The sequence below is a fragment of the Schistocerca piceifrons genome, chromosome 2 (assembly GCF_021461385.2).
Source record: "Schistocerca piceifrons isolate TAMUIC-IGC-003096 chromosome 2, iqSchPice1.1, whole genome shotgun sequence".
NCBI classification, from domain to species: Eukaryota; Metazoa; Arthropoda; class Insecta; order Orthoptera; family Acrididae; genus Schistocerca; species Schistocerca piceifrons.
The window spans coordinates 644,800,997-644,818,088 of NC_060139.1; positions in this window are offsets into that span (position 1 = coordinate 644,800,997).

The following is a 17,092-nucleotide window of genomic DNA, read 5'->3' on the forward strand; positions in this document are numbered from 1 at the left end:
AAAATTTAAGTAAAGGAAAGATGTGGCCTAAATTTTCGGAGGCAAGATTAAATGTTCATTGGTCTTTACATTTTCTTGAGAATCTACAATAAGAAAGATAATTGTGGTCTCTAGAAGCACTGACTTCAATGCAAGTCACTTGTTTACACGAGAGAACAATAAAATCTAAATTAAGTAGCTTTAACATCTTCATCTTTTGTTGAACTGCCGTCCTCAGTTGGATGTAATATTATGTTAATAATCACTTTTGGTTCCTTTAATTGCAACTGTATGAAACAAATGTTTGTTTAGACATATGTTTTTCTTAAAATTAGGATTCAAACTGTGAAGTTTTTGAAACTATGTGTCGTTAATGAACGTAGCTAGAAAAAGAGAGTAGTGTAAATTCAAGCTGGCATTGATCTCTTAATTTCAGCAAGGCAGTACTTCGTATGGCCTCCCTGAGGAAAAATATGCCATTGTATTCGTCGAACATGTAAAACCAACAGATTGGACACTTACATAAAATAAAAAGGAAGGTTAGGATTTATCGTCCCATCATAAGAGACAACAGAGGACGGGGTTTCTAAAGTAAACGTTATTACGGCAGTCCAAGTAATTTCTATTGAATTGTAGACTACACTTCGAAGTGACACACATACATGGCACTGTTTATCGCCACAGTAACATAGACTCTTAAAACAGCGTTGGAACGTATTACCAATTGATCAGTTTCTCGATGATACAAACTTGCTCGTTGGCCACACAGCCATTCTACAGTGACTAATGGGACAAACAAACAGCCTATGGTTGAAATGAGTTTTATAAAATACTTTAAGGCTGTTGAACTTCACTTTACTGAAATATTACATTCTACAACCGTTATATGAACGTCCTCATAGTTGAGAAATATCTTTTCCACAGACGTCGGTATTGTAGTTGTAAATTGTCGTAGCTGTGTTGGAAAAGTACCAGAACTTCATGCGCTGATAGAAAGCACTGTAGCTGAAATCATTATAGGAACAGAAGGCTGGCTAAAGCCGGAAATAAATTCTGCCGAAATTTATACAGAGACGCAAACCGTGTTCAGAAAGGATAGATTAAATAAAGTAGGTGGTGATGTGTATGTGTATGTTGGTAGTAGTTTATCTTGTAGTTAAGTTGAATTAGATAGTTCCCGCGAATTACTACGAGTAGAGGTTATACTCAACAGCTATACAAAAATAATAATTGGTGCCTTCTACCGACCCTCGACTCAGATGATATAATAGCTGAACTGTTCAAAGAAAACTTGAATCTCATTACAAATAAGTACCCCACCCATTCAAGTCCTAAGGCTTCCGATTTTTTTTCTCCGGACTGGAAAGAGATAGAAACATGCGCATTGTTTTAAAATGAGGCCGCGTTCATTGTCAATACGTCCCAGAGATGGCAGCACCGTACGGCAGATGGAATTTTACCGCCAGCGGCGAGAATGAGAACTGTTTTAAATACTTAAAATGGCGACGTTTTCCTTACTTGAACAGCGTGCAATCATTCGTTTTCTGAATTTGCGTGGTGTGAAACCAATTGAAATTCATCCAAAGTTGAAGGAGACATGTGGTGATGGAGTTACGGATGTGTCGAAAGTGCGTTCGTGGGTGCGACAGTTTAATGAAGGCAGAACATCGTGACAACAAACCGAAACAACATTGGGCTCACACAAGCCGGTCTGACGACATGATCGAGAAAGTGGAGAGAATTGTTTTGGGGGATTGCTGAATGACTGTTAAACAGATCGCCTCCAGAGTTGGCGTTTCTGTGGGTTCTGTGCACACAATCCTGCATGACGACCTGAAAATGCGAAAAGTGTCATCCAGGTGGGTGCCATGAAAGCTGACGGACGACAACATGGCTGCCCGTGTGGCATGTTGCCAAGCAATGTTGACGCGCAACGACAGCATGAATGGGACTTTCTTTTCGTCGGTTGTGACAATGGATGAGACGTGGATGCCATTTTTCAATCCAGACACAAAGCACCAGTCAGCTCAATGGAAGCACACAGATTCATCGCCACCAAAAATTTTCTGGTAACCGCCAGTGCTGAAAAAATGATGATGTCCATGTTCTGGGACAGCGAGGGCGTAATCCTTACCCATTGCGTTCCAAAGGGCACTACGGTAACAGGTGCATCCTACGAAAATGTTTTGAAGAACAAATTCCTTCCTGCACCGCAACAAAAACGTCCAGGAAGGGCTGCGCGTGTGCTGTTTCACCAAGACAACGTACCCGCACATCGAGATAACGTTACGCAACAGTTTCTTCTTGATAAAAACTTTGAAGTGATTCCTCATGCTCCCTACTCACCTGACCTTGCTCCTAGTGACACTCTCCGTGGCCGCACATTCACCAGCCGTGCTGCTATTGCCTCAGCGATTTTCCAATGGTCAAAACAGACTCCTAAATAAGCCTTCGCCGCTGCCATGGAATCATGGCGTCAGCGTTGTGAAAAATGTGTACGTCTGCAGGGCGATTACGTCGAGAAGTAACGCCAGTGTCATCGATTTCTGGTGAGTGGTTAATTAGAAAAAAAATTGGAGGCCTTAGAACTTGAATGCACCTCGTAATAATTGGTGGAGGCTTCAATCTACCCTCGATTTGTTGGCGAAAATACATGTTCAAAGCCTGTGGTAGACAGAAAACATCTTCCCGAATTGTACTAATTGCTTTCTCTGAGAATTACTTTTAACAATTAGTTCATGAGCCCACACGAATTTTAAATGGTTGATAAAACACAATTGACCTTTAGCCACAAATAATCCTAGTCTAATAACGTCATGACGGATACAGGGATTAGTGAACATAAGGTCATTGTAGTGAGGCTCAAAACCAAATCAACCGAAACCACTAAAAATAAACGCAAAATATATCTATTTACAACAGCAGATAAAAATTCGCTTGATGCCTTCCTAAGAGATTCTCCATTCCTTCCAACCTAATTATGTAAGTGTAGACCCGATATGGCTCAAATTCAAAGATACAGCATGGGCAGCAATAGATAGATTCATACCGCATAAGCTAATAAGAGACGGGACTGACTCACCATGGTACACAAAACACGTCAGAAAACTGTTGCAGAAGCAACGAAAAAAGCATGCCAAGTTTAAAAGAACGCAAAATCGCCAAGACTGGTTAAGTTTCACGGAAGCTCGAAATTTAGTGCGGACGTCAATGCGAGATGCTTTTAATACACTCCTGGAAATAGAAATAAGAACACCGTGAAATCATTGTCCCAGGAAGGGGAAACTTTATTGACTCATTCCTGGGGTCAGATACATCACATGATCACACTGACAGAACCACAGGCACATAGACACAGGCAACAGAGCATGCACAATGTCGGCACTAGTACAGTGTATATCCACCTTTCGCAGCAATGCAGGCTGCTATTCTCCCATCGAGACGATCGTAGAGATGCTGGATGTAGTCCTGTGGAACGGCTTGCCATGCCATTTCCACCTGGCGCCTCAGTTGGACCAGCGTTCGTGCTGGACGTGCAGACCGCGTGAGACAACGCTTCATCCAGTCCCAAACATGCTCAATGGGGGACAGATCCGGAGATCTTGCTGGCCAGGGTAGTTGACTTACACCTTCTAGAGCACGTTGGGTGGCGCGGGATACATGCGGACGTGCATTGTCCTGTTGGAACAGCAAGTTCCCTTGCCGGTCTAGGAATGGTAGAACGATGGGTTCGATGACGGTTTGGATGTACCGTGCACTATTCAGTGTCCCCTCGACGATCACCAGTGGTGTACGGCCAGTGTAGGAGATCGCTCCCCACACCATGATGCCGGGTGTTGGCCCTGTGTGCCTCGGTCGTATGCAGTCCTGATTGTGGCGCTCACCTGCACGGCGCCAAACACGCGTACGACCATCATTGGCACCAAGGCAGAAGCGACTCTCATCGCTGAAGACGACACGTCTCCATTCGTCCCTCCATTCACGGCTGTCGCGACACCACTGGAGGCGGGCTGCACGATGTTGGGGCGTGAGCGGAAGACGGCCTAACGATGTGCGGGACCGTAGCCCAGCTTCATGGAGACGGTTGCGAATGGTTTTCGCCGATACCCCAGGAGCAACAGTGTCCCTAATTTGCTGGGAAGTGGCGGTGCGGTCCCCTACGCCACTGCGTAGGATCCTATGGTCTTGGCGTGCATCCGTGCGTCGCTGCGAACCAGTCCCAGGTCGACGGGCACGTGCACCTTCCGCCGACCACTGGCGACAACATCGATGTACTGTGGAGACCTCACGCCCCACGTGTTGAGCAATTCGGCGGTACGTCCACCCGGCCTCCCGCATGCCCACTATACGCCCTCGCTCAAAGTCCGTCAACTGCACATACGGTTCACGTCCACGCTGTCGCGGCATGCTACCAGTGTTAAAGACTGCGATGGAGCTCCGTATGCCACGGCAAACTGGCTGACACTGACGGCGGCGGTGCACAAATGCTGCGCAGGTAGCGCCATTCGACGGCCAACACCGCGGTTCCTGGTGTGTCCGCTGTGCCGTGCGTGTGATCATTGCTTGTACAGCCCTCTCGCAGTGTCGGAGCAAGTATGGTGGGTCTGACACACCGGTGTCAATGTGTTCTTTTTTCCATTTCCAGGAGTGTAGTTTCCACAATGAATGATTGAAAATATGGTAGAAAACCCAAAGAGATTCTGGTCGTTTGTAAAGTACACCAGTGGACAAAAACAGTCAATACCGTCACTGCGCGATAACGATGGAAATGTTACCGATGATGGTGCCACTAAAGAGGAGTTACTAAATACAGTTTTCCGTTATTCCTTCACGAAAGAAGATGAAGTAAATATTCCAGAATTCGAAACCAGAACAGCTGTTAGCATGAGTGACATAAAAGTGGATACCTTAGGCGTAGCGAAACAACACAAATCACTTAAGAAAGGCAAGTTTTCCTGTCCAGATGTTATACCAATCAGGTTCCTTTCAGAGTATGCAGACACAATAGCAGCTTTCTCAGCAATCATATACAACCGCTCAATTGACGAATGGTCTGTTCGTAAAGACTGGAAAGGAGCACAGGTCACACCAATATTCAAGAAAGGATATAGGAGTAACCGACTGAATTTCAGACCCATATCACTGACCTCAGTTTGCAGTAGGATTTTGAAGCATAAACTGTACTCGAACATTAAGGATCACCTTGAAGAAAATGACTCATTGATGCATAACCAACCGATATTCAGAAAATATCGTTCTAGTGCAACCTAGCTAGCTCTTTATTCCCATGAAGTAATAAGTGCGGTCGACAAGGGATCTCAGATCGATTCCATATTCCTAGATTTCCAGAAGGCTTTTGATACCGTTCGTCACAAGCGCCTATTAATCAAACTGCGTGCATATGGAGTATCGTTTCAGTTGTGTGACTGGATTCGTGATTTCCTCTCAGAGAGGTCACAGTAAGCAGTGATAGACGGTAAATCATCGAGTAGAACAGAAGTGATATCTGGCGTTCCCCAAGGTAGTGTCATAGGCCCTCTACTGTTCCTGATTTACATAAATGATCTAGGTGATAATATGAGCAGCCCCCTACGATTTTTTACAGGTGATGCTGTAATTTACCATCCAATAAAATCATCAGACGATCAATTCCAATTATAAAATGATCTACAAAGAATTCCTCTATGGTGCGAAAAGTGGCAATTGACTCTAAACAAAGAAAAGTGCGAGGTCGTCAACATGGGTACTACACGAAATCCGATAAATTTTGGGTATACGATAAATCGCACAGATCTAAGGGCTGTCAATAGTTAGGAATTACAATTACGAGCAACTGAAATTGGAGAGACCACATAGATAATATTGTGGGGAAGTCGAAACAAAGACTGCGCATTGTTGGCAGAACACTTATAAGATGCGACAAATCCACTAAAGAGACAGCCTAAATTACACTTGTCCGTCCTCTGCTGGAATATTGCTGCGCGCTGTGGGATTCTTACCATGTAGGATTGGCGGACATCGAAAAAGTGCAAAGAAGGGCAGCTCCTTTCCTCTTATCGTGCAACAGGGGCGAGAGTGCCACTGATATGATACGCTAGTTGGAGAGGCAGTCACTGAACCAAAGGCCATTTTCATTGCGGTGAGATCTATTTACGAAATTTCAATCACCAACTTTCTCTTCCGAATACGAAAATATTTTTTAGACACCAACCTACGTAGGGGGAAATGATCATCACAATAAAATAAGAGAAATCAGAGCTCTAACGGAAAGATTTACGTGTTCCTTTTTTCCACGCGTCATTCGAGAGTGGAATGGTAGAGAAGTAGTATGAAAAAGGTTCGATGAACCCTCTGCCAGGCACTTAAGTGTGAATTTCAAAGTAACCATGTAGATGTAGATGTTCTTCTTTGATTGCCTCGACACTGTCCTCCGTGGTCGATGTCGATGGTTTCCTTCCCGATCAGCGTCACCCAGAGAAGTGCGTCTTTGGTCAAATTGTTGGCATCATTTCACTATCGCTGGACGCGACACCTCGTTTATTCCACATGCCACCAGAATTTCATGATGACTAAGTGAGCAATTTAGAGGTTTTGTCCAAAATATTCATTCTGCCCCACGTACTTCGTCTTGGTGTACGTTTCCGGTCGCCCACCATTTCTCTCGCGTACTGTGTTGCACCTGTCATCAGTACCGCAGCACAACTTTGTATATGGAAACCAGGAACACGCACTCTCTTCTGTCAATGTGCCGTTGGACGGTATGTATAACGTACTTTCTGAAGTCCCTACCTAAATGCTCGACTTGGAGGATGGTGGGGAAGGATGTCTCGATGGCCGCGCGAGACCTGAATCTTCACCCTTTCAAATGACAGCCCAACACCACCTCGATCGATCAGTCTTTCGCTTGATCAACGTTGTCTCTATTTTTCCCTACACTGTGAAAATCTTTTCATTGACATGTAAGCATGAGACTAATATCGTCCACATTTCTTTATTATATTTTTATTATTGTCTGCCTCTACTAAATTTCCCCTTACTGCTCTAGCCAGTGCCTGGTTAACTATCCTCGGTTGCCTTAACAGACATACCATTGGCAGCTCCTTCTTCCATAGGCTTTGGTGCCTCTGCACGTCGTAATTTACTTGTCCATTCCTATTGGTAACAACATATATCAAACGTAATCCAGTCTCTTCTTCACCGAATTTCCAATATTCCGCATTTTAGTTCCGTATAAAGCAGTATCCCAAACTGATACGAGCTTTTTTTGGAACCGCTTCCACTGTTCCATGTCACTATCTGAAGTACAATGCCTGGGAAAAAAAAACAACCCATAAGGAGAAAAATGGAGAAAAAGAAACTATATCAAACTTCAAGGTCTGAGAGCGTATGTTGCGGCATTTCAGAGATTCCAAAATCTAGTCAGATATACAAAGAACTTTGCAGTATGAGCTCAGTCATGTATGTTCCACCCCCTCTGGTCAAGTGCCCTGATTCAATAGAGATTGGTATCATGCAGCCGTTCTATCCTCCCCTGAGGAAAACTGGCCCACGACTGTTGTAACAGGACGTTTATATCCTGGGGAATGACACAGGGACTGACTTGACATCCGAGCTGGTCTCACATGTGATCTCTCGGGAACACAAGCATTGTCCTGTTGAAAAAATGGCACCAGGATATTGCAGCCTGAGAGTTAATAAGTGAGGACGCAGCTGGCTGTGACGTACAGCTATGTCGTCATAATTCTCTCAGTTACTCACAGCCGTCGCTTTCAACTCATATCCGATGGCTTCCCACAGTATGACGTCACAAGTAACATCGCTGGAATCATGGAGTCTCTCCCCGAGTCTCCACAGTACTCACCGAAGAAGTTGATCTGGGGTTGTGCAGAACCATGATTCACCATTGAGACAATGCGACGCCTTTCATCAGCAGTCTATGCTTGTGTTGTGTTGTTAACGATAGCTTATTTCGTAGTCCAGGTGCTTCTGGTTTCCGACTAATAGTGCGGGATGCTACAGAGTGTTTCAGGAAACCCATTAAAGGTTTCCGAATGGCAGGGGGAAATGTGAAGGGGTTAGAATGTACTTGGTGCACACTGAAATAAAAGTGCCTCTACTATTCGACCAACTGGCTAACTGGAGACCTAAAATGAAGCCCTTCTCTCCGGTGATAATGCAGTCCCATACGAGTACACAGCATCTCCGTGCCATTCGCAGTGATCACTCAACATCTGAAGCTGTTAATGCCTCATATGCACCCTATCAGACCTGGGAACAGTACTAAACACGAAAGAAAAAACAAGGGCACTGTAGCACAAAGAACTGCAGCTCTAACCATTCACATACCCCCCCGATGGTATGTTACTGTATGAAATTACATTGATATTAGATCATGTCTTGTGGGTGCTTCACTTTTCTCTCATATAGTTTACCCAGTGCTAATCTACTTCTGATGTCGTTCTAGTTTACTCCGTCGTTTTTAGATATGTGAATTCTTTCTCTTTCAAGTTAAATGTTAAAGTTTTCATCATCCGCTCTGCATTAATTCATCTTTGCTCTGTGCGACCTCCTCCTGTATACCATATACCTTTCTAAGTGTGGTATCCTCTTCTGTTTACAAATCTGAAAGCCAGCGAAACAGGTTTTGTTGTTGAAACCTGTTGGAGTGATGCTGGACGTTCGAGGAAGGAATGGGAAGGTATTGGGACATCAGTAAGAACGTAATGAACAACAAGACACAACAAAAAGATGACGATGGTTGATTTAAACACCATTCTTTCGAATCATTATCATTTTCTTTAATGAAACACAAGTAACAAGAGAAGATTTATCGTATCTGCTTGTTATTATACAGGGTGTCCAAGGATGAATGGTGAACATTCAGGGATATGACAGGAAAGAACATTTGACAAAAAGGTCTAGTAAACATGTAGTTTACACTGCGTACCTGTTGTGTACATAGTTCCGTGTAGTCAGCACGTACACAACTTTCCCACTAGAGCGCGCCCCACTAAGCACAGGCGCTGCACTCGTCCGTCTCCGCACTACGAGATGGCGCTCCCTTAGAGACGGACCTAATTCTGCTTCCGCTGACCCACGTATTAATATGTAACGCAGCCAATGAGATTGCTGCAAACGTAGAACCTTTTGTCCTCACGGATCACACTCACGCAGTGATGCCTGAACGCGCGAGGTATTATAACGAGTGTACAGACCTCTGATTAGTCAGTCTGCATTTGTCTGCACCAGTCTGTACCAGTCTGCATTTGTCTGTACCAGTCTATAGTCAAGCTTCAGTCTGCACCTAATAAGGTTATCGTATTCCTGTACATAGCCATGAAGATAAATGAATAGACACTTTGTCAAGTATCAGAGATATGTAAGAATAAGATTAACGTACCAAGACCAAAGGAACTTCAGATTGTCAATTGTAAACAGCATCCAGAATCAAGTTACGTAATGTCTATGCTTTTTATTATTTTAATAAATGTGTGTGAAAATAAATCGAGTTCTGTTTAAAGTTGGTCACCATCAATATGCTACTCTAAGTGTGCAAGTGGCATTTCTATCGTCTGACCTAACGGCAGAAGATAAACACGCCACGATAAGACCACGAGACATATTGCTCACACACACCTACTTCGTTAGAGCGACAAGTCAAATAATCTGATGGTGTGTGTACCGAAGGTCTTACAGTACGCACACCACAATACCCTAAGAGCTATGAGCACTTGTTTAGTAGAAGAAAGGTGTTTGATAGTAACAAGGAGAACAAGTGCTCATAACAATTAAGTATGCACTTTAGAGCCCTTGGTACAGGAAATTTTTCTTATTTTGGTCCAAAATGGAGAACAAAGAATCCGAAAAGTATAAGATTATTTTTATTAGATTATGTACATACCCGTGAGCAATTTTCTGTAATGCACATGAAAATAATCGAAATTATCAAATGAATGACCTTGGTCCAGACGGTGAAACAACAGCGCGTAGTTCACAGTGCAAACATCAGATATCAGAAACACATTGTATAGAGGCGGCAAAAACTATCGCACTCAGTTTGTCTTGATTGTTTGGTGAAATTCGTAGCTACGCTACAACGCACTCATGCTCAGTGCCTCGTGGGGTGTGCGAAACTCTTCGAGTGTTGTAGAGAACCAGAGAGATTTCACACGCCGTTTTAACGTTATCGGCCCTTCTTTTTTTGTAGAGGAAATTGTTAGTGCCGTCAGTTATCTTCAAACTATCGAGCAGTATGTGGTCTCTCAATTGCAGCTAAGTGGGATACTGGACAATATTATCTACCAACAGGACAGCGCTCCATAGCATTGGACTCTCATAGTGCAGGAGCATTTAAATCAAATATTCAGCTATCGCGGGTGCGTCCGTGATAGATCTATTCCTTTGCCTCCTAACAATCCCGAGGTAACGTATACAGATATTTTTTACGTGATGCTAAGTCAAGTAGACATTGTACTTGCAAAGACCACACAATTTAGCCTACCTACACAGGCACATTACAGGGTCCTTGCAGCAAATGGGCCCAAAAATGCTGTGCACCATGGACACAAGGTGTGATATGAGCCGTATACGCGATGGCATACGTGTTGAGTGCTGATATGCTGTGACAAAAACTCCAGATTAAACTACACAGGTAGGTACCGTGAACAACCAATAAATTTCTATAGTTGCTTGCATTTATTCTAGGGTGGCTATAATTTCGCACCTTACAAGAACTCTTCCCCATACTTTGCCGTGATCTACAAACAATTACGTATCATGTGATAAGTTGTAAATCGTATATATGAATATATAAAGGAGACTGACATTGTCACACGTCTTGCAAATAATTGTTAATGCTTATTGCATGAAAAGTGATGGAGTGTCTTTATTCTAAAAATGGCGTAATGAATGATTGTCTATACTAGTAGAGGTTGGAACCCCAGTGGAGATGAAACGGCAGGCAGAACTCGAACTCTGGGTGTAAGGCCCGCACAGGTGTTGGTCTTGCTTAAACACAGGAAGCAGGAGACGGACTTCGTAGCACCTAAGTGCTGGAGCCAAACCGGATGGATTATACACTCCTGGAAATGGAAAAAAGAACACATTGACACCGGTGTGTCAGACCCACCATACTTGCTCCGGACACTGCGAGAGGGCTGTACAAGCAATGATCACACGCACGGCACAGCGGACACACCAGGAACCGCGGTGTTGGCCGTCGAATGGCGCTAGCTGCGCAGCATTTGTGCACCGCCGCCGTCAGTGTCAGCCAGTTTGCCGTGGCATACGGAGCTCCATCGCAGTCTTTAACACTGGTAGCATGCCGCGATAGCGTGGACGTGAACCGTATGTGCAGTTGACGGACTTTGAGCGAGGGCGTATAGTGAGCATGCGGGAGGCCGGGTGGACGTACCGCCGAATTGCTCAACACGTGGGGCGTGAGGTCTCCACAGTACATCGATGTTGTCGCCAGTGGTCGGCGGAAGGTGCACGTGACCGTCGACCTGGGACCGGACCGCAGCGACGCACGGATGTACGCCAAGACCGTAGGATCCTACGCAGTGCCGTAGGGGACCGCACCGCCACTTCCCAGCAAATTAGGGACACTGTTGCTCCTGGTGTATCGGCGAGGACCATTCGCAACCGTCTCCATGAAGCTGGGCTACGGTCCCGCACACCGTTAGGCCGTCTTCCGCTCACGCCCCAACATCGTGCAGCCCGCCTCCAGTGGTGTCGCGACAGCCGTGAATGGAGGGACGAATGGAGACGTGTCGTCTTCAGCGATGAGAGTCGCTTCTGCCTTGGTGCCAATGATGGTCGTATGCGTGTTTGGCGCCGTGCAGGTGAGGGCCACAATCAGGACTGCATACGACCGAGGCACACAAGGCCAACACCCGGCATCATGGTGTGGGGAGCGATCTCCTACACTGGCCGTACACCACTGGTGATCGTCGAGGGGACACTGAATAGTGCACGGTACATCCAAACCGTCATCGAACCCATCGTTCTACCATTCCTAGACCGGCAAGGGAACTTGCTGTTCCAACAGGACAATGCACGTCCGCATGTATCCCGTGCCACCCAACGTGCTCTAGAAGGTGTAAGTCAACTACCCTGGCCAGCAAGATCTCCGGATCTGTCCCCCATTGAGCATGATTGGGACTGGATGAAGCGTCGTCTCACGCGGTCTACACGTCCAGCACGAACGCTGGTCCAACTGAGGCGCCAGGTGGAAATGGCATGGCAAGCCGTTCCACAGGACTACATCCAGCATCTCTACGATCGTCTCGATGGGAGAATAGCAGCCTGCATTGCTGCGAAAGGTGGATATACACTGTACTAGTGCCGACATTGTGCATGCTCTGTTGCCTGTGTCTATGTGCCTGTGGTTCTGTCAGTGTGATCATGTGATGTATCTGACCCCAGGAATGAGTCAATAAAGTTTCCCCTTCCTGGGACAATGAATTCACGGTGTTCTTATTTCAATTTCCAGGAGTGTATTTCGGAAATTACACAAGTGAGAGGAACGAAGAAGTGACACCACGGAAACCACGCAGGCTGGGTTATTTCCAAGGATTTTTACTCAGAAGCGTACCATTGTACGAGTATAGGTTTTCCCTCGCAAACTTTCCGCGCTGGACGACAAAAGACTAAAATATGGTTGATCGACGTTCGTAAGAATCTGTAGAGAGCGAGAATATTCCGTGGTTTCGTTACTATGATTCGTTTTCGGAATTACGATGTGGGGAGCCAAGCCTTGCTGGAAAGCCAGCGCTGGAGAGACGCGGTCTTCCGTTGTGAGAGCCTGTGTGTGACAGTCGCCCAGTATCAGCTTTGTTGGTACTGACGGACTTGCTGTCTTTGCTCTCAGGAGAGTTCATAGTTAGAAAAGGAGGCACTATACTGTTTCGAACATATACGATTCTGAACTTCACCTCTGGGTCGTTCAGTAATTGAGAGTGACCTCTTCTGCCTATACTTACGTTCAGACGTTATCTGAACTCCGTCCTTGTGGCTGGGAGTTGGTGTTTCTCGTCTGTAGAACACAGAGAAGAGAAGACAGTATTAGATTATATTAGTCAGAGGACCGCCTTCTGCCGTTCTAGTGTTTCAAAGAGTTTATTTGTGGCTGGAGTTCTTCCATCGTCGCAGACGAGTACGAGAACCATCATTTTGACGCGCCGGACCCAGTACATACTGTGATATGGCAAACTGCTTCGGTGAATTAGGGCTATAAAAGCCAAACAGCTGTTATCACGTTAGTTTATTTGCACTGAGGTTCCACACCACCGTAGGTCATCTTTGAAAGTAGTGTCTTCTAGTGTATGGTACACAGATGATGTCCGTCATTCCGCGTTATTGATATTAGATCGCGCAGTCATAATAAGGTTCAAATGGCTCTGAGCACTATGGAACTTAACATCTGAGGTCATCAGTCCCCTAGAACTTAGGACTCCTTAAACCTAACTAACCTAAGGACATCACACACATCCATGCCCGAGGCAGAATTCGAACCTACGACCGTAGTGGTCGCGTGGTTCCGGACTGAAGCGCTTAGAACCGCTCGGCCACAGGGACCGGCCCATGAAGTATTATGTGCAGAAGGAAAAATGAAGCAGCTTTTTCTCCATTCTACATTTAACACATCATACCTCATGGAGTTGTGAATGTGCGATGAAAGAAAGGTGTAGCTCCAATGCGGGTCAAAATAACTCTTCATTCACACTAAAAACACCATTTTCTTTCTACGTACACATACAACTATTCGTATAAAATTAGACATAAATCCTCATGTGTTTGGTAGTTTTGCCTATGATTACTATGTTCCTGTGACATTCTTACGAGGGACGTCACTAAATGTTGTTCTCAACATTACATTTATCTATAGTCGTTTCAGGGAATGTCACAGACTATCACGAAACCCTTCCATCCCCCATGCAACATACCTACCAAGTCTGAACATCCATTGTAGCTTTTGATTGGACACGGCATTCTAGACAGGTCTTCAAGCAACAAATCTGCACACTTCTAGTAGAATATGTCCGACATGTAGAGTTTTTTCTCCATCAGTATTATATCAATGCCATCTTCATCTTTCACCCCACTGCGGGAGCGCCTCAAGGTTCTGCCTATCATTCCGCCTTCACATGCTGTACGCTGTGGACATCTCTAAACCTCCATCCCCACCTATCTTCTGCACTATGCAGACAGCACGGTATGCCGAACTACCCCAAATATCCTCCAAATCTCCCTACGAGGTCACTTTAATCTCCTTATCCACTGACGTAATACGTGTAAATCTACAGAAAGCCAAGATGCTTTCTTTGGCTCTACCATTTTGGCGTTTCCGCGTGCAGAAATCAATCTGTCACATACTATCAACTCATTGCTCGTACCAAGACAGTAGAGTACTGGCAGGAGACTAATATAGAAAGCAAATTTCACCAGCCAACACAAAGCCGAATCTGCCTAAAACTACTAATAGTCTTCACTTAGGGGCTACCCACATCCGCTTCAACTTTCATCTACAAGGTGTTGCAGCTAAGACAGCCAAACGAAATATATCCAGAATGAATCGGTATATTGCGGAGTGGTTGTAATCAAGTTATAGCAGACGACATGGCAAATTTTCTGACGTTCGCAAGTTATTTTTATCGTTTACAGTCGACAAACTACGACACCGATATTTGCTTTTTTTTTCTACTTGAACTGTATGTCTTTTCTGAGGCATTTGAAAGAAGCTTCTAAGAGAACGTCAGCGACATAACATGTTTGGGGCTTGATCAAATAGCAACAATATAAAAACGCAGCCAACCGCTGTCCCCGGGTCAGAAAAAGATGATCTACAAATGTCTGCCCTGTTAGAAAAAGTGTAAGTAAGCACGTAAACTAGATTAGGTTTGTGTTTCTACTATCACAGTTGTCATGTCGAGTGCTCAAAATCCTGACGTGGCAGCACACTGTAAAGTGATTCTGGAGAAAGAATTAATTTATTGTTGAGTTAACGACAATACAGGCTCGTCTTAAAAAGAATTTCATGCCCTTGGGAGTCGTCGGTATTTCCTAATTAACCTCTTGTTTCAGTTTTCACCATAGATACAAGTTTAGTGACTGTGTAAGCCATTTGCGTTTACACAACGACCGTTCAACTTTCTCCAAATGTTCTGTTAACATAATCTGTAATTACACGTATGGAATGGAACGGAAATCTGTCTTGTCGGTACCTCACTGACTGCCTTATGTCAAGTGGGGTGTTTTCCAGTAAGTGCGGTAGCAGCGTATCTTAGGAACGCCAAATACGTGAGTGTATTTAGATCCCCATCAGTAACACAAGAGCTAATGATGCTGGTCTTGAAGAACACGAAGCAGACGTTGACAGATCAAAAGCGGTGTTTTCCCCCCCATTTTTTTCAGCCAGTGTGGATTTTCAACTGGCTTTAGTACTTATACTCAGATAACAATAGTCATGAATAGCGATATGCACATGTATTGATGGCGCTAGTACCGTGTACACAGAGCATAAAAGGGCAGTGCTTTGGCGAAGCAGTCATTTGTATTCAGGTGGTTCATGTGAAAAAATTTTGGACGTGATTACGACTGGACAACGGGAATTAATAGACTTTGAACGTGGAACAGTAGTTGGAAGTAGTCGCTTGGACACATCCATGTCCGAGGCAGGATTCAAACCTGCGATCGTAGCAGTCGCGCGGTTCCTGACTGAAGCGCCTAGAACCGCTCGGCCACACCGGCCGGGTCATAATAATGGACAGAGTTTGGCAATTGATTAGTAATTTTACTTAGGAAATGTAAACACTCTAATATAAAGGTTTTTTTTTAATCTACAATTAATATATATGCAGGAACAACGTTTATCATTTATTAGTATTAGTTGTCTTAATTATTCATTTACGTTTAGGTTGTAATTCATATTTTAAAGTCCATTAAGAGATCCTAAGATCTGGTTCAGAGGGTAGTCAGACAGGTCCAAATCTTCATTTTAGCGTTTATTATTTTTCGTTGCGCATATTCAGTTTATACCCGCCGGGAACAGCATCTTGGAATATGTCTACATTTTTCTGACTTCTCAAACGGATCAGCTGTATTTCTCGCCTTGAAATTTTCAAGAGAAGTGTACAACATTCTTGCTTACTCCCCGAATGTCACTCATTTTCTAAATTTATTGTAAGTGACATTTAATTTGTCGTACAGAGCTGAATAGGCAGTTACATTTTTTTGTTAAAAATTAACTTAGACGCTTTTAGGATAACTGCTTGGAAGACTACTGCGGAATTGGTGCTTTTGAGACGTACAAGCTTTTCACGGGACTTTCAGGTGTAATATTTGCAGAACTCAGTGGTTTCTGGAACATAATATTATAGCGAGAAAAGCGAGGTATTCCATTTCCCTTCGTATAACGGACGGCTGACCGTTTTGTGGTATCAGATTAAAGCGAAGGAAGCGTGTCTCCGCTTTCTGCGAGGGAAAATTGTGTGGCTGAATGGGCGGTGCAGGTAGTGAATAGAGCAGTCGGCTCTGCGAGTGTGTTGGGGGGGGGGGGGGGGCGCTGGCGCTGGCGATGCTATCGTGGACGGTGCCGGGCGGCGGCAGCGCCGCTCCGGGCGGCAGGTTCGTGCCCCGCGGCCATAAATACGGCGCGATGCTCGCCGCGTTATCTGGCGCCAGTATTTCATCTCGCACGTGAAAAAGGCCCGGCCGACACCTGTGTATCTCCGCCCTTTATTACGGCCGTCGCGGCCCACGGCGGCGCGCGTCCCTCTGCCGGACCTAACGGCGCCTCAGGGAAGCGGGACCACTTGCGTCCCTGCCAGGGACCGGCGGAAACACTGCGGATATCCGGCTTTGGGACGAAACTTTACCCTCGTGGACTGCGGAGGGCTATAATACTCGCTGCAGCTAACTTTCAGGAAACTGGAGGTATGTGGTGTTCAGCCACATTACTATGCGATCTCTCATATTCCCTCGGCGTCATAGATTAATGGTGTGCCATCGGATGTTCAGTAGATGGGTCGGTTTCAAGTTATGCACAATATTTCGACGACCGAGCCATTTGCCTTCTTCGGGTGGTGGGAAATTTACGGTTACACCTAGTCGC